Source organism: Protopterus annectens, chromosome 11.part0 (genome assembly GCF_019279795.1).
Source record: "Protopterus annectens isolate FY-2018-M chromosome 11.part0, PAN1.0, whole genome shotgun sequence".
In the NCBI taxonomy this organism is placed as follows: domain Eukaryota; kingdom Metazoa; phylum Chordata; order Ceratodontiformes; family Protopteridae; genus Protopterus; species Protopterus annectens.
Genome location: NC_056745.1, coordinates 467,130,894 through 467,152,081, shown reverse-complemented (window position 1 = coordinate 467,152,081; position 21,188 = coordinate 467,130,894). Strand labels below are relative to the sequence as shown.

The following is a 21,188-nucleotide window of genomic DNA, read 5'->3' as shown; positions in this document are numbered from 1 at the left end:
GTGAATACATTTTTCTAATATCTTGGAGAGGGGGGACAGAATGGCAATGGGTTGGTAGTTTGAGGGGTCAGTGGAGTTTCCACCTTTATGAAGAGGAATAGTGAAGAAAGATTTCCAAAGGGTGGGGACAGTTGATTCCAGAAAGATTGATTAATTAGTATAGATACAGTATAGGCAATATTGTACTAATAACTGTGTAATGTACAGTATTTTAGGCAGATCTGTATTCCATTCTACATAGCATTTCTGTTATGTTATGCAAACAGTAGTTATGTCTATTGGCAATTACAATACTCAATAACAGGATACATATCACTTGTATTCATCTGACAGTTTAGCAGCATGATAACAAAGATAACTGGAAGAGCTAAGTAACTATCCATGTACATAACACATGTAATATCCACCTCTCTAGTATTGTTTGAAAGCAATAACAACTGTGCATGTGTACATGTTATGCAAATGTGTAGTGACCCTTGTTACAGGACTGGGCCAAATGGCTATGTGCACACCTACATAGAGTGGATATTGAGAGTAGAGACACAGTGGTTGAACTACCAGGTTTGTGTAGCCTAACCTCTCACTGCCAACCTACCAGCCGCTTGCACATACTGTATGTAAGGTAGTGCACAGTACTGGTAATGAAACAGGTTGCATATCATCTTTAACTCCAGTGTAACATCTGCAGTAGGAGTGTAAGATGTAGGAAACTGCTGCCCATGTGTAATAGCCACTTCATAGGTGATGGCTTACACTATCTGATTATATCCTGATCATGTTGATAGTGTCATCAAAGTCTATTAATACATGACTCTGTTTGGAGAGTGGATGTCTGTGCCCAACAGAGCTCATGGTCCTGGTGGATATGTGAGTATATACCCAGAGAAGGAAACAGACCTGTAGACACTTGCATCATCTGTAATCAACTATCAGGATGTGATGTGCTCCTCAGAGGAGGATTGCTGCTAGAGGTAGCTACAATGTTTCCGTAATAGCCAGTGTTGTCACGTCCATAGCACAAATATTTACATGTGAGCATCACTGTCTAAAACATCTTCATAAGCAATAAGTAAACTAAATACTGTACTTGGTACTTGTAATACTGAATGCTCATACAGGCATGTCCACTAGTCAGCTACTGGTGTTTACTAGTGTCAGCTTTGTGTATGTGGCCATCCTGGGGGAATGTAATCTCTATGCCATGTACACTGCCAAACTCACCTAACACCACACCCCACACATTGTCTGGAATGCAGCTACAGGAGTAAGCTGGAAGGCAGTCCAGTCTACAGCCATGGCTGGACTGGACAGTCATGAGGTGTAGGTTAACACATGCATCTCATCATCACAACCAACACATACCCTTACCAGAACACAGTAAGGACACCTACACACACTACCAGAAATCACACATATTCACAGACGCTTCTAAGTATCTGGCCAAACAAGTGATCTCCCAAGCTGGAAGAGACAGACAACGAAATACACAAACTGTATGACATAGTTTGCATAATTGTGCCACACCTCAGAACACGTGGCCAGAAACATGCCCAACAGTACGCATTTGTGAATGCAAACTCTAGCACTAAGTTACACACCAACCTATACGAGGGCATACATACTGTCAGCTGCCTGTCTGCTATGATTAGCCACATACCCATACACTCAGACCACCTTTTGAACTATACACATGGCTCTGGCATATACCATGTTTTTGTGCAGGACCTGTGATGCAGTAGCCTGGACTGCATGGAAACACATGTAGGAACTGTCAGATCTTGTAGCCCATGCAGGTATGTCCCAAGGCCTGGGTAGCATTCTGCCATTGGCAAGAATGATACTGCAGTACAGGGACAAAAGGATTGTATTCCAAAATTGTCTAATGTAGTGGTGCAAGTCAAAGGGTATCTAGTATCTGTCTGCCTGGGATAACATGGTTGACAGACCATGATGCTTTGCCAGACAGGGCCTGCACCTGTCACCCCTGGGAATCTGGATACTGTCTAGGGCTCATGCTTCCCTTATAGGGCCCTCATCATGCACAGTTCAAGTGAAGGTCCACTGCTGTTACAGGGACAGCCAAACAATAAATTGCAGGTCTCGCTACACAATGATACATGTCAGAAACACTATATGGACACATATATGTCAATCCCTAACATGGAGAACATATCTGTGCAGTGGCTGCGACATGTTTCAACGCTCTGGAGAGCACACCAGTATGACCATGTTATAACACATACCTCACCTCTTGCCCATTATCCTTTATTGGAACACACGGGCCGCAGGTGTGTCCATATTCCTGAAGGATATGTACACCCCCACACTAGTTGCACTTGCATAACTTCAGATGCATTATGCTGAGCAACTACCCTTGTGCCAAAGTGGAATTCAAACTGCACCTTGTGACAGATCACACACCATGCCGTGGATTTCCCAACTATCATAATGTGCTATAATGGGGAAGATTAGGTTTGAGACAGAAAACCATAATAATGGCTACTCTCAACTATTCCATTATGAACTGGGAAAACTCCTCATGTACCAACACCTGCACTCGATGCATGTTGGATTCCATCAATCCCAATGACCTGGATCACAATAGTCACACAAACAGGGCTAACAGTATGCTACACATAGTCAGTCTCCAAAGGCAATGTTATGCTTCCTAAGAGCAAAGTGGTGACTGTCATGGCACCCATGCAGATGTACAATGCATGTGCAAATGCTGAATCCTATACAAATGAACCTTAAGCAGTCACATACGTGCAGTGATTGTGCCATTGAAACAGAAAAAGAAGTTATGTACCTACCATAACGTTCCATGTTAGTTGTCTTCATCTCGCCTTCCTTCTTGCTGGTTGGGATCAGAGCCAATCCTCGGCTCTGACTTGGCCATCTTCAATAGCTCGAGAGCTGTTTACTGGCTCGAGGCTACCCCTTATCCCATAATGCCTAGCGATAGCTACCCAGATCTCGTTTGAAATAGCTAACTCCAGACATAACAACATAATAAACCAGTCAAGAAGTCAGCTGACTATACCTGCTATATTCTCTAAGTCAATAGAGGAACAAGAGAGCACACAGCCAGTGAAACAGAAAAAAACTCCTCTCGATCCACTAGGACAGGGGGATGGAGGGTGGGACACAAGAAGGAAGGCGAGATGAAGACAACTAACATGGAAAGTTATGGTAGGTACATAAATTCTTTATGTTAAGTTGTCTATCTCGCCTTCATTCTTGCTGGTTGGGACAGCGTCCCTAGCACTTAAAATCCTGGGTGGCTCAGTGGAACAGACTCTTCAGAACAGTGTAACCAAAGTCAGCCCTGCTCCTGGAGACCATATCCAACTTGTAATGAGAAATAAAGGTATGAGGGTTTGCCCATGTGGCAGCTGCACAGATGGAATCCATGGGCAACCTAGACTGGAAGGCTACAGAGGTGGCCAAGGCCCTAGTAGAATGACCTTTCAGTTTAATAGGTAACTATTTGTTCTTTAACTGATAAATAAAATAAATAGTATGTGACAACCATATGGACAAGGTTACCTTGGAAAATGGGAGACCTTGTTTGCCCAAGGCATAAGAAAGGAATAGTTGATCCGACTTCCTTACTTCTTTAGTTCTGTGCAGGTAAAAACGCAAATGTCCAATTGGTGTAGTTTGTACTCAGCCTTGTTGGTATGATTAGGGAAAAACCCAGGAAGATCTACAGATTGGTTTAAGTTATTTTCTGAGCAGACTTTAGGGAGAAATGAAGGATTAGTCATCAGAGCAACCCTGTCGTTATGAAAAACCAAGTATGGAGGATGAACACATAGCACCTGAAGTTCGGAGATGTGTCTGGCTGAAGTAATAGCTACCAGAAAGAGTGTCTTCCAAGATAGAAACTTGATAGAGCAGGACACTTCTGGTTCAAAAGTGGGCAGAATTAAGGAGATTAGGACTAAATTAAGGTCCCAAGGAGGAAGGGGATCTCTCACTGGAGGCCTAAGAAGAGTTGTCCCTCTCAAAAAAGCTTTACAGAGCTTATGAGACATGATGTTAGAGTTCAAAAAACCAACATGAAAGTTAGAAATGGCTGCCATTTGTACCCTGATCATAGAAGAAATTGAACCGGAGTGAAACAGTTGTGCTAGGAATTCCAGGATTTCATGGACTGGGGCTGAAAAGGGATCCACATTCCTAGCCTTTGCCCAACAAGAAAAATGTTTCCATTTGCTAGCATAAGTTTTCCTCGTTGTAGACTTGTGAGAGGAGACGATAATGTCACGGACTGCTGGGGAAATGCTGGGAAGCCTGGCTAAGGTTGGAAGTGGAGCAACCAAGCTGTGAGCTGGAGAGTTTTGAGGGATTGATGCAACCTGCCTGATTGATGAACCAGGAGGTCTGGAATTGGGTCCAGAGTCCAGGGCTGATCGAGAAGGTAACGGTGCAGGAACGAGCACCATATCTGTCAAGGCCAGTAGAGAACAATGAGGATCATTTTGCAACCCAATGATATTGCTTTCTGTATAAGTTTGGGTATGAGGTGGAAAGGAGGAAAGGCATAAAGAAGTCCCTGGGGCCAATCGTGGACTAGAGTGTCTCTGGGTATGTGATCCGGAAGCGGAAGAAGGGAGAAGTAGTTGCTGCATTTGCTGTTGAAGGGGGTGGCAAAGAGATCGCAACAAGGCTGTCCCCATTTGCGGAAAACAAGATTTGCAACTTCCTGATTCAGAGACCACTCATGAGGCATGAGAATAGCTCTGCTGAGCCTGTCCGCTATGACGTTGGATCTCCCGGGAATGTGCATTGCAATCAGAAAATGTTGGGAGGAAATCATCCACTGCCAAAGTCTGAGTGCTTCTCGACACAGGGGGTAGGACCTGGTTCCGCCCTGCTTGTTGATTTACCACACCACTGACATGTTGTCCGTTTGAATAGCAATGGTCCCAGAAGGAAGAGAGTCTTGAAGGGCTTGCAAAACCAGAAACACGGCTCTCATTTCCAGGACATTTATGTGCAGATGGTACTTGTGAGGTTGCCATGTATCTTGGACTGTCCTGCCCAGATAATGCCCCCCCACCCTATCAGGGAGGTGTCTGTCATCACTGTGGATACCGGAGGGGGTTGTATGAAAGGTCTGCCCTGAGTAACTAGTGGAGAGACCATCCACCAAGAAAGATGCCTTTTGCATGCATCCGTGATCATGATCATGTAAGTCATGGGTAGCTCTTGGAAAGACCACTGCGTAAACAGAAGCCACTGAAGAATTCTCATATGAAAGTGCACCAGTGGGATTAGGAGAATGGCTGCTGCCATGGAACCCAGAGTTTGAATGACTTACCTGACGTGGATCTTTTTGCTCTGCATCAGAACCTGTACCTGCTGACGTATTGCGGACACCCTTTCTAGTGGTAGCCTTGCAAACATATCCCTTGTGTCTAAGTCTGCTCCAATGTAAGTGATAGATTGACAGGGCAACACGGCAGATTTTTCAAAATTTATTGTAATGCCGAGCTAGGAGCAGATTGTGATTGTGTAGTCCCGTGCTTGTATGAGTTGATGCCTGGTGGTAGCAGTAAGGAGCCAGTCATCTAGATACGGAAACACCTGGAATCCTTGACGCCTCAGGTGAGCCGTGACCACTGCCATACATTTGGTGAACACCCTGGGGGCTGTGGTGAGACCAAAGGGCAGAGCTCTGAGCTGATAATGACTGGCCCACAGCCAGAAGCAAAGATATCTCCTGGAGCGCCTGTCCATCTTTATATGGTAGTACGCATCCTGAAGATCTATCGAGCACATCCAATTGTCCTGCCCCAGAAAGGGTAGACTAGACTGTAGTGTGACCATCTGAAACTTTGTTCTTTGCACAGACCTGTTTAGTCTGCTGAAATCCGGAATCGGTCTCCAGTCCCCTGTCATTTTTGGTACTAAAAAGAACCTTGAGTAAGTTCTGGATCCATGCTGGTCTGCCCGGATTTCCTAGATGGCTCTTTTTTCTAGCAGTTTTGAAACTTCTATTACTGCTTGCTCCTTCAGATTGGGTGGAACATCTAGAAGGGTCTTCCTTGACTGTAAAGGGGGTTGATGGAAGGGAATTTTGTAACCTCTGGATATAACAGACCGTACCCATCTGTCTTGAGTTAAACTTTGCCAGGCTTTTGGGTAAAGCAAAAGTCTTCCCCCAACTGCCTCCAGAGTTGAGCAGCCAGACAACCCTTCAGGGATGCTGGAAGGGCTTATCAGAGAAGGATTCTCTGTTGCCCTGGTTCTGCGGACCCCCTCTGCTACGAGGGCAGCATCTATTATTATTGTTTCCCCCTCTGCCTCTGGAGGAAAAATCACTACGTGTGTCAGGCAAGGCTCCCTGAGATTTACAGAACCACATCTTCCCACTCTTCTGACCCTTGGGGTAAGGTCTAGAGGGAGTGGAAAAATGGACTCCCACAGCAGAGAGATTCTTGCCTTCTTGCTCACACCTAGTCAAAGTGTCTTTCACATGTGGTCCAAAAAGAAAAGAACCATCAAAGGGAGTGTTGGTGAAGGATGCTTGAAAGGGTTCCGCAAAGTTACACAGCTGCATCCATGCATGCCTCCTAAGGGTCACCCCAGTACCAGTGGCCCTACTCGCCCCATCGGCTGCATAGGAAATGAGCCTCATGGAGGAGTTAACAACAGAATTAAGCATCACTAGCTGGGAAGCTACCTTGACTTGTACTCCCTTAGCTGTAGGATCTTGCAGGGTATCTCTGAGCTCTTTAAGGAGATCCCTTTGAAGTTGGGTAAAATGACACAGGTAGTTCAGTGACCTCATAGGGAAGGTCGCTGAAGCAAACATTCACTTCCCATATCTGTCCATCATCCTAGACTCCTTGTTAGGGGGATGGACAGACAAAGAGGTCTCTGCTAACTCTTTTTTGGTGGCTGCTGCTACCACCATAGCATCAACAGGGACACCTTTCAAAAGGAACTGCTTATCCTGAGGTGCTGTAATGAATTTACTAGGTCTCCTCAGAGTTGGTTCCATTGTATCCGGAGCTGACCAAGCCTTTCGAGCCACCACTGTCATAAGTGGATCGAAAGGCAGAGACACCCAGGAGGTGAAAGGTTGGGAACCGAAGGCATCCAGAAATACAGACTCATCCTCAGGAGGGGCTAGGTGATTCCAGTTCCCCCTCTGCTTAGGCATTTCTAGGATGTCCGAGAAGGAAACATCTTCGGGGACCCTTCTGAATCATCTAAGTCTGTATCAGAAGTGGCAGACTCGGGGAGTCAATGTGCTTCCTCTTACACTTTTTCTTCCGAGGGGGCTCTTCTAAGTGATCTGGAGAGGCCTCAGAAGAGGAGGAAACACCTAATGGGGTGTCCTAGAGCATCGGTTCCCTAAGCTTAGGGTCTGGAGAAGGAGCAGAGGTTGGCACAGGCACTACAGGGGACAGAGCCGGTGGAGCTGATAGTGGAGCTGACTCAGGGGACAGCACACTCCACATGACATCAAAGGTGTCCCTGCCATGATGCAGAGAAAGCTGTGGTTCCGAAGAAATAGGAATCTTTCTCCGCACCAAGGGAGATGGTTCTGAGGCTGATGTAGGAGCTGAGCTCACCTGCGCCTAAGCTCCGAGAGAGAGAACAGGGTCAGACAAGGGTCTGATGCCACTTGCCCCCTTGGAGCCGACGAGGGAGCCCCGTTGCCCAGATCCCTCAATGGACGATACCACCGAGGGAATCAGAGCCGACGTCAGAACCGAAGGAGATAGAGTTATCGGAGCCGACGGTTCCACTACTCGAACCCCAATGAACTCCGGCTCCGAACTCATTGGGGTCAGAGGAGGAACATCGAGAGAAGTGGACGGAGCCGATACCTGTTGAGGAGGGCTGGACAACAATTTAGTTAGTGCCTGCAACTTTAGCAACCTACTGACCACTCTCTCTACATCATGATCCGACAGTCTAGAGGATCGAGAGGAGTGAGAGGATTGGTGACTACACTCGCTCTGAAGTAAAGGAGACCGAGAAGCTGAATGCACCGTCTCTGGTGAAGGGGACCTCAGCCTCTTGTGGCTCCACGGGGGCTCCGAAGTCTCTGATGGAGTCGATGGGGAGATTGTCTTGTCGGTGCCAGCTGGAACCAATGTAGAAGGTAAATCCTGAACCGAAGATGGCTCTGAACTTGGACCCAACGGCTTAGTGGATTTAGGGGATTTCACAGGCTGTGAGCTCTTGGCCTGTGAATCCTGGGATTTTAAAAGACCCCTAAGAATCATCTTACTCTTATGCTCCTGCAGGACTCTTGGACTAAAGGCATGACAAATAGAACAAGAGTCCTGCAGGTGGACAGCGCCTAAACAATAGATGCAAGAAGTGTGCCCATCTGTCAGAGACAATTTCTGACAGCATGAGTCACACTTCTTGAATCCAGAAACCTTGGATTCCTTTGACATTCTTAACAGTAGAAAGAAAACCAATTATAACAACAATAACAGGAAGCAATATACAGTCTACAAAAAACATACCTACTAGAAAGACTATAGCTAAAGTTTTTTTTTTTTTTAAATATAATAGGAAAGCCTCTAATTTAAATGGCTAGCCTATAAGAAAAAAGCAGAAGGAAAGCCTCTAACTTAAATGGCTAACCTAACAAGAAGAGGTAGGGGGAGGGGTGGGGGAGAACTCTCTAAGTTAAATGAGTTCTACAAAAAAAGGAGGGCTACTATAAGCTAAACAATTATCTATCACAGAAACAAAACTGTTGCTAATAATAAAATACTAGAAAAGTTAAATTCTAGTGAAAAAGTTACACAGAAAACTCTATACAAGCCTGAGCCAGAAAAATGACACCTCGCAGCTGAAGCGGCAAACGAGATCTGGATAGCTATCATTAGGCATTATGGGATAAGGGGTAGCCTTGAGCCAGTAAACAGCTCTTGAGCTATTGAAGATGGCCGAGTTGAAGCCGAGGATCAGCTCCGATCCCAACCAGCAAGAACGAAGGCGAGATAGACAACTTAACATCCAAGATTCAACCAAACACAAACAAGAAGGCAAACTGGTGGTACCATGCTTCAAACTGTACCACAGAAGGTAGTAACTATTGCAAGAGTGAACACACATGAGTGTAGGTGATCCCTGGTCAGCCTCAGTAAGATGCAGATACACCATATAAAACCATACAAAGCTACTGTGAAACTAATCAGCCACATATTATGAGGCCAACCACAAAGCATTCTACAGCTGTGTCATTAATCATAATGTCAATCACAAGACCTGCCGTGCTGCACAGCACTATGGCATGGGAAGTACTGCACCTACAGAAATATCACCTGTTCATCCAGATAGGGTCTTGGAGAACCTAAACCCACTCTCACCCCTCCAACAGGTACACATAGTTATATATCCATGTACACTACAGAGCCCCTGTAATAACAACTATGTAGGTACAAGCTGCACTCTCTAAAGCCATATATACAGATTCCATGGGACCTGTCAACATCCCAGGGTGTATACTACACAAATGTAAGAACAATTAGCTCTCCACATACACATCATGTTCAATCATAGCTCCCTGTCAGGCTGTGTACACACTGAATGGTGCACAGCAACAGTTATCACACCCCACAAAGGAGGAGACATCACTGATAACTACTACCCTGCTGAGTCTAGTCTGTAAGGCCATGAACTGTGATCAATGTATTTGATGTACTCAGTACAGATGCAGATGACAATAAGGTTGATTCACACAGCATGTCATGACTTTGCCAGGTCTTAGGACACCATCGCCCATACTGTGTTCCAGCTACACTCTGTAAACTAGGTGTATATTCCTATGTCACAAGAGTGGTTGGCAACTAGACTGCTGGCAGAACCAACACTACAGAACGTGTCTGACTAATACACACACATCAAACCAGTGCCAGCCGCAATAATACAGGGTTCATTCCTGGTACTCCCCCACTTTGTTATCTATACCACATAGACTAACACAGAAGGCATCTGCCTATTGATGTTTGCAAATGACTATGAACTAGGAGCAATAGTTGACTCAGTGTGTGCTGCGTTCAACATACAGAAGGGCCTTCGTGTGTCAGATGTGTGGTGTGTGACATATGGCCACAATCTGACACTAAGTATTGCATTGTCATCCCCTATGTTAAAAACCCTGTACCCATGAACTACCACCTAGGCAGTGGTCAACATAATGGCAACGTGTGTGTATAGGATGCAGCTGGACAGTAGTCTTTCCTTTGATAGTTACTTCACCACACCAGTCAGATAGTCGTATGTGGCACCCCTAATCATGACAGGGTGCCATTCATGAATATAGAGATAATTGTTCAGCCATACTCAACACTCATGTGACCCATAATAGATCACATATTTCCTTTAAGAATTATTGCCCATGTGTAGATGGCCTACACTGCCCATCTCAATCCCTAGCTCCACTATGTAGTATGCAGCCTACCCTGAATAAAGCCATGTCCAACCCAGAGATGTTGGACATGCTACACTTAACGCATCCTGATCCCAAATAAACACATACTTCATGGACATCCACCTATCTAGTGCAAGGATCACAACATGCCTGTCAGATCAATGTCCCATACACTTAACATACTCTTGCCATACTATGCATCCCTGTCCAGCAAAGCTGCACATCGCCCCTCCCTGTGACATGGTGTGATGACCGCATGCCAAATATATCAGTAACGCTGTGGATCAGTTCTGTGGCACTGCTTGAACTGGCCACTGAAACATACCTGTCTGTTGCCTACAGCTCGGTAACCTGTCTGCCTAGGCCCATAAATGGCCCACGGCATATAGCCTACTAGTTCATTATGACCATACATGCTATAGTTGATATCCAACCCTGCAAATACCATCAGGCTAGCTATTGTCCCATGTGTTTCACATGTGCAACACAGGCAATACATGGCAGGATGCTACACAACTGTACAGTGCCATGTAGATGTATATGGCAAAACACATACATGTAAAACATTCTGTGAGAAGTCTGCAGGGTCACAGGTCACATCCCTAAAGGCTATATATGACTATATATGTGACATGTACACAGCATTAAGGTCGATTGCATTAATGTGAACATATCCAGGCATGTGCTGATAGGTAAAGACACTAGTACAGGCAAACAGACATGCCCATGTCAAGACAACATCCACATGAAGTATGAGCAATGTCATCACATGACACACACATATATGGTGATAACATCACATCACCAGTAAGTGTCAAATGTGTGTGACTTAAACATGTCAGTGGTGTAGTGTCATGTAGATTTGCAAAAACTTATTTGTAATCTTAATAAATGTGATACACATGTATGTTCAGCTGTACTTCTGTACTTCTCTGTGAATTACTGTGACCTGTCTCCATCATTATGTCTTCCAGGTATGCCGCATAGCAGGCTGCCAGCGTACACCCGCTTGGAGGATGAGGTTCTCATCCCATACCTCCTCGACAACCATTCAATACTCTTCAGCCATATCCCACAGGATGCACAGCAGTGGGATGCCCTGTGGGAGGAACTCCGCAGGAGGGTAAATGATGTTGGTGGTCACAATTGCACCAATCAGCAGTTGCGCCGACATTGCACCAACCTCATAAAATGGGCAAAACAGTGTGCTAATGCAATCGCCAAGGAACAAGGTGCAACAGGTGGGGGGCCACTCACTCAGCCCCCACTCACACTTACTGAGGAGCTACTGGCCAACCTGGAGACACATGCAGCCCTCCATCCACAAGCTTTAGCTGGTATTGTGGAGGTGGGTGTCTCTCAACCACCGAGCCTGGAGTTGCCTGGTAAGTCAGTACTGCACATATAACACAACTATATTTCACATAGTTACATGTGTTACTGTACAATATGTAATGTAACATCATATGCAAGGCATGTATGCACACATGCCACATACTATAGTCTGCTACTCTATGTATGCACAGATGTGTATACTCCATAGTATAGTGTATTGTACTGGCTTATATGCTAATATGGACATTGTACCCTGTAGCTATCAACAAGTGTGGATAATCATCTTACTGCTGTGACACTCCTGTTTAGGTACCTCTGGCATTTTGCAGTGACAGCAGCCTGTGTCAGGTGAGATTGTTATAATTTACCAGGCTTGATAATGCACAAATCATATTAATTGCATGCTACCTGCCATAACACATGTACACATAATGTATGGCGGTCCTGTTAATAGACACTGGTCAGACCTGCAATGCATCACAGTGGTTACCCATGTGAAACAATTGAAGACTATATGAAACACCTATACTAAACCTTCCAAACTGTCATTGCCAGATGTGTGGACAACTGTGAATACAATGGTGGAGGTGTGTTTCACTGTAGGGACAGGTACTACATATCAGCATTACACATGTTGGGAATACAAACAGTACTGTACAGAGAACATATGTGTGCACACACTCTAAATGTGTTGGAGCTGGAGTATGACCGGCCCACAGGATACACCCTTGTGGATTATACCCTTGCTATGAATGGCACACAATGTCATGTGCTATCTGACATGTCCATGATACGTAGTGGGCTGACTGCAACACTGCTCAACTATCCTGCAAAACATGATGTCTCACATGCCATATATACCACCCTTTGTTTGCATAACCCTGTCCTCAGTGGAGCATATGACATCTATGTGTGTATGTCATATGGGATAACACTGACATGTGAAATAGATGGCCATCACAACAACTGGACAGAACATGTGTACACATGGCCATGGAGGATGTCCAGAGACATGAAGCAGCACACACAGTAGAAGTGATGTACATGTGTATACACCCTGTTGTACATTGGCTCGACACACTACAACTATGGCCTTTGTGTAATGGTGATATTGCAGATGTGAACACTAAACATCATACAGGCCTGTGCACAGCTTGTGTAGGCATAACATGAAACCACCACATAACATGTCTTGAACATCTTGAGTGTGTCATGACATGAAAGCATTCACCTATACAGTATCCAAATGCATACATGTGTTGTACAACATACACATACAACCACATCAGGCCACAGATACAGTACATTCACCTTGCTGGTGTCAGACATCACTGTCATGCCTGCTCTTCATGTGTGTGAGGTACACAGATGGCATGTGGGACATAGAGTACTGCTAAGTTAGCCATGTGTGGGCATAGTTGCCAGGCATCAGTAATATGGTTGCAGATGTGCAGGAATGTCATCTGTATACCCTTCTGTGACCTGTGTAACACATTCCACATTAGGGTTTAGGGTGTATACATCTTAGTGACGTGGGTCACATTCCACATTAGATATGTATTGTATGTGAACACAGTCATGGCTATGAACTGTGTCAGTAACTCACACTGTATAGCAACAGTGAAGCCACATGCCCTGCAATAGCTATGCACATCAGCTCAATGTGCAGTATGTCACTGCATATTTGTAGGGCGGACAGACAACATTGCATCAGCTTAAGGCCCATGTTAGTATAAGATGTCCCTGCATTGGGACACCATTACAGTACTGTAGATTGGAAAGGACACCATTGTGTTACACATGTATGCATGTCATTCAACACATCAGCAGAAGACATGTCATACTACATGTGATTGGCATGGTCATACGCCACACATCAGGCCGGTGTACTGTAAACCTGTGCTGGTCTGTGGCACCATTGCAAAGTAAGGACAGCCATGTCAAACATGTGTGCACAGCCACATGTACAATGTCTGTAGACTCAGCTCAGCGGTAGGCGGAATAATGCTGAACAGACATGCACTGCTTTGGGGGAGATATGCAAGCTAGGGCTCAGGCAAACATAGTATTCAGTCGACATACCCTTCTGCTCATGTCCTCACACATAGGGGCAGTGGCCAACACAAAGAATCAGTGGCAGATGTACAAAGGTCAGCGATGGTCTGTTAACATGTGGTGTATGTTGCACACACCATGGCAGTGTGGTGCAATGGTGCATAGTGCATAATTTGTGTTGCAGGTATGGGGCATAAGCTACTAACACAAATGGTGCAATACAGGTATGTATGCTAACCACCACTATAATTGTGTAAGGTGCATGCCGTCTGCTATAACACATGCATGCTTTTGTGTGCAACTCAGGGATGTATGATAACTACCACTATAATTGTCTAAGCTGAATGCCATCTGCCATATCACCTGCATGTTGCATGCTGTTGGGTGTCATAGCACCTGTCTGTGTGTGTCTGTGTGGTATAACTTGTAATGTACAGTTCTTGTCTTCCTGTCACAGTTGTTGATGGAGGTGTATTGCCCTCCTGCAGTCCACCTGATGTTAGTGTCCCCACAGACTCTAGCAGTGATCATAAAAGTATGATTGAGGCACAGGCAGGGTTGTCAGGGGCTGCATATGTGCCATTGGTTGTCATTCCACCTATATCCCCCTCATCCTCGCACACAGTTCCCCTGCCTACACATACCCTATCACCACTGGCCATACAGGAAGGATAGTTGGTGGGTGGTAGCATAGAACAGGAAAGTGTGGAGACTATGGAAGGTGTGCCTGCACACCAGGATCCCAGTCAACTGACTGGTGATGTCACACACAGGCATGTGCCCAGTGCTGCTCGTAGGAGGACCACTGGCCAACATGCCCCTGCGAGACAAAGCACATCAGCTGGAGTCACCAGACGCATGTTTTGGGCTGTAATGGAGGCACAGGCATGTGCTGAATGGCACAACAGAGAAGGTCTGAGGCTTCAGAGGTCTGCTGTCCATTTATTGACTGACAACATCCAGGCAATTGCAAATGCTCACCATCATCTTGCAGATGTTTTGGATAGACGATTGGGTGACATGGTGGGAGTCCTTGACCATGGCATGTCAATCCTCGAGCGTGGAATGTCTGTGCTGGAACATCTGGTGGGAGTGAGGCATTGGGCAAGTGGATGTAGATCAGCTACATCACCTGATGAAGGTCTACGTGAACATGCTACTGCACATGCCCACTCCCATAGTGGCAGTAGCAGCAGCAGGGCAGCTGGTGCTGTTCAGTCCACACCAGGACACAGCAGACCACGTGCACATGGTCCTGGACAGTCACAACAGGGACACAATTCCAGTGGACATGTGTCATCAGACTATACCCAATCTGGACCTCTGTCTGGTAGTGCCAGTGCAACCCCTGGCAGGCGTAGGTCACGTGGCCGTGGCCAGACACCATGGACTGTGAAACCTGCCTTGTACAGTATGCAGCTGTCAATAATACCCTTGTGTAGGCCAGCCACATGCCAAACGTGTATGCATGCATATACACACACACACCAGAAACAAATGTAGGGCACCTCAACACACACGCATAACATCCACACACGTCCAATGATATCACAGGCCCTAACACATATACATGATATCATCCAATGGTGGAGCCTAGGCCTCTGGCAAACATTATCATCCTGTGCATATGATGACGCCTGTGCCACATCCCTGTCATCCACACCATCGGTGCAGGGACATGCTCATATGGTCTGAAGCACTGGGTGAATATACTAGGTAGACAATTATAGATTAATATTGTTGAGTAGTGTTGACAGGCAGCAGACATACCATGTATTACAGTTTTAGAATGCATTTTGTACATTTGACAGTATGTGTCATGTGTAACACCACTAACTATCACATGTTGATCTTGATGTTCTACCTTCCTCTTTCAGGTGTAGTTGCATATGCTGGGGGATGTCAGTGTTTGCGGGTAGTGTCCCATATATACATGTTGACTGCTCACAGGTCTGTATGACAATACCTGCATGCACTTTGTAGCTTCCACATCACAGTTATAATCTCCCATGTTTCAATTATGTTTACTGTTCTAATGATCCAAGAGCATGATAGCTGTGTAGTAAGCTACTGTGTTCAGAGCCATCACATCCATAGTGGGTGACATCACAGATATAGTTACCTGAAGTGGAGAGGAGGTAAAAGAGTGGTATAGCAGATGACAAGGGTTAAGGCCAGTGGAAATAGTGGCTTCTCATTGGGAAGCAGTAATACCTGCTGCCATGACAGGATGCAAACACAGACACACCCACACACTCAGGGATTCACAGACACAGTAACTCACACTCTGATACACACACACAGTTGCCAGTGTTCGGATGAGAACCCCCTGCCTATGTGCAAATCATCATTATAGTACTATGCAATTTCAAGATGTGCCACAGAAATTACACATGTACAGGTAGTCGGAATGGCCTAAGATCAAGGACATCGACAGGGATACTACAGTGCAGTGAGTGTATGTGGGGAGGGGGGGTTCATCAGTAGGCTATGTAACAACAAGTCGCACCCCAGGGTGTAAATGTTAACAGGCGGTTAGAATGCCCGTCTGAGATTGATTATATCAACAGGGATATTAGATTGCATTGAGTGGATGTGGGGAGGGGGTATTAACATTTCACTATGGTAAAATACAGCCTCACTCCAGGGACCGGACAGGCATACACATGGACAGCCACACACACACACACACACACACACACACACACACACACACACACACACACACACACACACACACACTTTGGCATTCACAAAGATATACACCTATGTCACACACATACAGACACTTGACATGTGTGAGGTTCAACCACCTGCCTATGCCTTTCTTTCTACACTTCACTCTGTACTGATGTCAACAACAGTGTTCAGGAGAGTGAAAAACATGTGGTATGTATTCCCAACCATACGTGACATATATGGACACACACACCCACACGTGCCAGTACTGTGAATCATACACCTGCCTAACTCATGATAGGTATTACAGAAGTACAGCACTATCACATTTGCTACAAAGCATACTGACTCTTTCCTTTGCCAACTGTGCTGATATATGCACAATATATGCACAGGGGAGGTATTACTGTTACAGGTGTCAAGAGGTTTGCCTTCAGTGTCACCCTTACTGCGTTCTACATTGTCTGTCTTCCACTTCAGTTAACAAAACCAGACCTTAGCAGTTACACAGGTTATTGTAGGAATGGTTGTAACACACCAGTGAGCTGTCCTCAATAATCATTCATCTGCAAAGTAGCCCCACCACTTAGTAGTCATGTTCAAACATCTATCCATACCTCATGTACAGATTACTGTACTTTGAGCATATCACCATATACAGTTGGCAATGTCGAGGCTGTATTGCAACAGGATGATGTACAAAGACAACAGTCACCTTCAAACATCAGACACTGCACACGCACGGAATCTAAACAAGCATCAATACATGTACACATATGCGGTCTACATCAGTAAGTGGACTAGCAGGTCAAGAGGATACATGCCACACCTTTCTCATGCCATATGTGAAACGTAGCCGAGCATTACGCCATAATGGATGTTGTATTCATGTACTGGTAGGACATACTGCACAAAATGGTAGCCATCTGTGGTAACTGGTGTCTACAAAGTATTACATAGTTAGGAATGGTAAAGAATACACAGTCAAGAACGACTACAGTTGGGTATGTTATTTTCCTGTGCCACTTTCGAGCAGTGACACAGAAGTGCTTGCAGGGGTTTAAGTCCATACCCATCATTCCCCCACCCATACTCCACAATCCCCAGGGTAGATTACATTAGCCATCATCCCCCACCCCAAACTCCACATACCCAACAACTATCCCTTCTCTGGTGAACTGATTAAGATTTAAATGTTAGAAAACAAGAGATGCCCCTGTTTTGTGTACACGTCAGTTCCTTTGGAACCCTTCTGTGTCACAAAGGGCGTTCAGACATATATATATATATATATATATATATACATATATATATATATACATATATATATATATATATATATATATATATATATATATATATATACATATATATATGGCTATAGCTGTGTCTGTGTATATGCATATATATATATATATATATATATATATATATATATATATATGTGTGTGTGTGTACACATCCCGTAGGAGCATATATATATATATATATATATATGTAGTTATGACAGTTGTACTGATGTAGACTTGTCTTTATTGTTTTACAGAGTACAGTACATTCAAGGGTACTGTACGTATGTACACAAAGTGACTGTCCCATTTGTTTTCATTACTGTGGAATACCTGTAGCAAGATGTGCATTATAAAATCATGAAACATGTATACAACCCAGATGGCTTAGTGGTAAGTCCAGTGACCACAGTGTGCATGGTCCAGGGCTCAAGACCTGCAACCCTTGTTGATACTGTCAATTAGGAATGAATAAGACACTTTTAAGTAGTTGTAAGTGGGTGTAAATGTGTTTTTGTGACAGTAAGCAGTGGGTACATGCAGGTAACAAACATGTACAACTCGCAGTACACCTAAAATGCCCTTCTTTGGCAATCCTGCTGATGTCACCCACCTAGAAATACACCTCTGGGATTGCTGTAACCCAGTAATCTCCATAGCACGTGCTGTAACTGTGTAAGGCTGTAGTGTGATAAACTAGTTGGGTAGGGGTTCTATTCCAAAACAGGCCAACTGTGTGTGTGTGTGCGTCTGTCTGCCTGAGAAAGAAACAATGCTTTCTAGAGTATGCACACTCTTTACAATTCACATACTCACCTTTGGCAATCCTGCTGATGTCACCCACCTAGAAATACACCTCCGGGACTGTTGTAACCCAGTAATCTCCATAGCACGTGCTGTAACTGTGTAATACTGTAGTGTGATAACCTAGTTGGGTAGGGATTCTATTCCAAGGTAGGCCAACTGTGTGTGTGTGTGTGTGTGTGTGTGTGTGTGTGTGTGTGTGTGTGTGTGTGTGTGTGTGTCTGTCTGCATGAGAAAGAAACAATGCTTTTTTAGAGTATGCACACTCTTTACGATTCATATACTCACCTTTGGCAATCCTGCTGATGTCACCCACCTAAAAATACACATCTGGGACTGCTGTAACCCAGTAATCTCCATAGCACCTGCTATAACTGCGTAATGCTGTAGTGTGATAAACTAGTTAGGTAGGGGTTCTATTCCAAGACATGGCAGATGTGTGTGTGCGTGTGTGTGTGTGTGTGTGTGTGTTTGACAGTCAGAGCCTGTGTGGAGGTGGCTGTGAGTGTTTAACCACTGGACATGTTGGGGAGTGTTTTTTGTAGTTTTCCTATATGGTGTCCGTATTATATGTCACAATGTCCACCTCACGAGGAGTACAGATGTCAGTCAGCCAAGGGACTGTGTTGGCAAGCCATACCCCTACATCTGGCAAAAGGCCTGGTGAACAAAGTAAGCAACGCTGCTATTGCCTGGAATACGTTCTGAATCCATGTTTCATACACAAACACACTTGCCTAGAATATCCCGCTATGTTGCTAGTACCCTGCACACTGATGACAGATAGTAGGCATGGTGTGATTGCAGTGGGCTGCAGAGGGCATGGCACCCTGTCCAGCAGTACAATAGGCACATAATTGTGGACAATGTGCCTTCACTATGTTGCCCACTGGATGCCTGCAACATATGTGGTGCCATCAAATGTGATCCACAAAGGCCATACAATGCCTTACACACATGCCCTGTATGGACAGATGCCACTGACACCAGGGAATACCTGTATCATGCTATTAGCAGGTCCAGCCATACCAGGCCACTATTGACATATCTGATGATAACAGTCTGTGTACACAACATGTGCCAGCCAAACCAGGTACACTTGTACATGTCACTCTACATTACTATGGGACATGCACATCTCAGGCAATGTCCATGTCAAGGACTATCAAACACAGACATGGCATGCATTGCAAAGCAATGGCCATGCACAATGGTAACCAGGATGACAGGACAGTTCATACAATACCCATCTGTGTGGGACATTGCAGACACTACACCCCTGAACCACACTGCACACCATTGTTGGGTGGCGTGATGTCAACAATTACCCCTCACCCAGCCTTGTACAGCCATCTTGCACAGCCAACCACTACACACCCATGAAGCAATGCACACATGCATGTCAGTACTGGCACCTTGTGTCTGAGTGTGGGGTATGATGCTCCCAACCACAGTCACACCCAGTATAACTCCCATTGGCATACTGACTGATGTCAGACACGTTCACATGCCCTAGCCCATAGAACCTCAGGATATCCCCTGTGGTGTATGTAGTACCTGTGCATTACTGCAGTGTGGCAAACTAAGTAGTTAGGAAGTGTATTTGTGAGCCTGGCAAAGTGTGACAATGTGTCTGAGTCACTTAGAGAGAGTGGTTGTGTTGACAATGCTATCTGTTCATGTGGACAGCCATGTGTGCTACACCTAATGTATGTCTACTATATCTGTGTTGCAGATGTCACTCACCAGCACACATATATGTTCTTACAGCACATCAACATGTCAACTATGTGGCACATGGAGTAATTGTATGCACCTGTAATAGTAATGGCTAATCAGTCAGGGGCTTGAACCCCTGTACTGGTAGGTGTGTGACAGACGATGCTTAGGTTTTAGTCTCCAAGCCCTTCACTGATGTGCTTTGCCTCTGTCTGTCCCTCCCACACACTCTCTGGTGGATGTGAAGTTGTACACCTGCTCAGCAGCAGCTTGTGTTTTGTATGTGATGGTCATGATCAGGTGATGGCCTCTGCACCTATTGCAGTCCTCCTCTAGCTAATTGCATGTGGAACAGCTGTGGTGACGTTCCCATAGCCAATCACATGGAAACACAGTACAATATCTAGGAACATCATGTTGGTGCTTGCCCATGACAGACGCTGTGAGTGGAACCTGGATCTGGTGTTTGGTAAACAGCATCACAGATGATATCTGGATATTCCTCAAACATACACAGTGGAAAATAGCCTAAAGACAGGAGGGTGATGTGCCAGACATGACTACAGCATGTAAGTGTAGCTATGCTTCATTGAGACTTCTGCCAGTTTAACAAGTTGTGTGTGGTAAAGGCTATTCTGTATGTTTTAAAACTGACAAGACAGTGCTCTGTTTGTGAGGGAACCCCAATCTGTAGGGCCATCTGTGGACTGGTCAGTGTGTGGAACCATTTGTTTCTTGTGTTACTCACTGAACACACATCTGTGAACTGCAGAAGCATAGTGTGAGGATTGCAGTCAGTACATGGTGATAGTGATGAGAGTCACTGCCATCGCATCCCTGATTGGACATATGTCACATGAAACAGTGGTATGACAGTCACTGTCTGAGGT

At 45.1% G+C, this 21,188-nt stretch overlaps 1 protein-coding gene across 2 annotated transcripts in view; it reads right to left on the bottom strand.

The window, feature by feature from the left end:
• Nucleotides 1-21,188, bottom strand: part of GLIPR1 (GLI pathogenesis related 1) — a 1,221,813-nt gene that overhangs the window by 957,478 nt on the left and 243,147 nt on the right. The window lies entirely within an intron of this gene.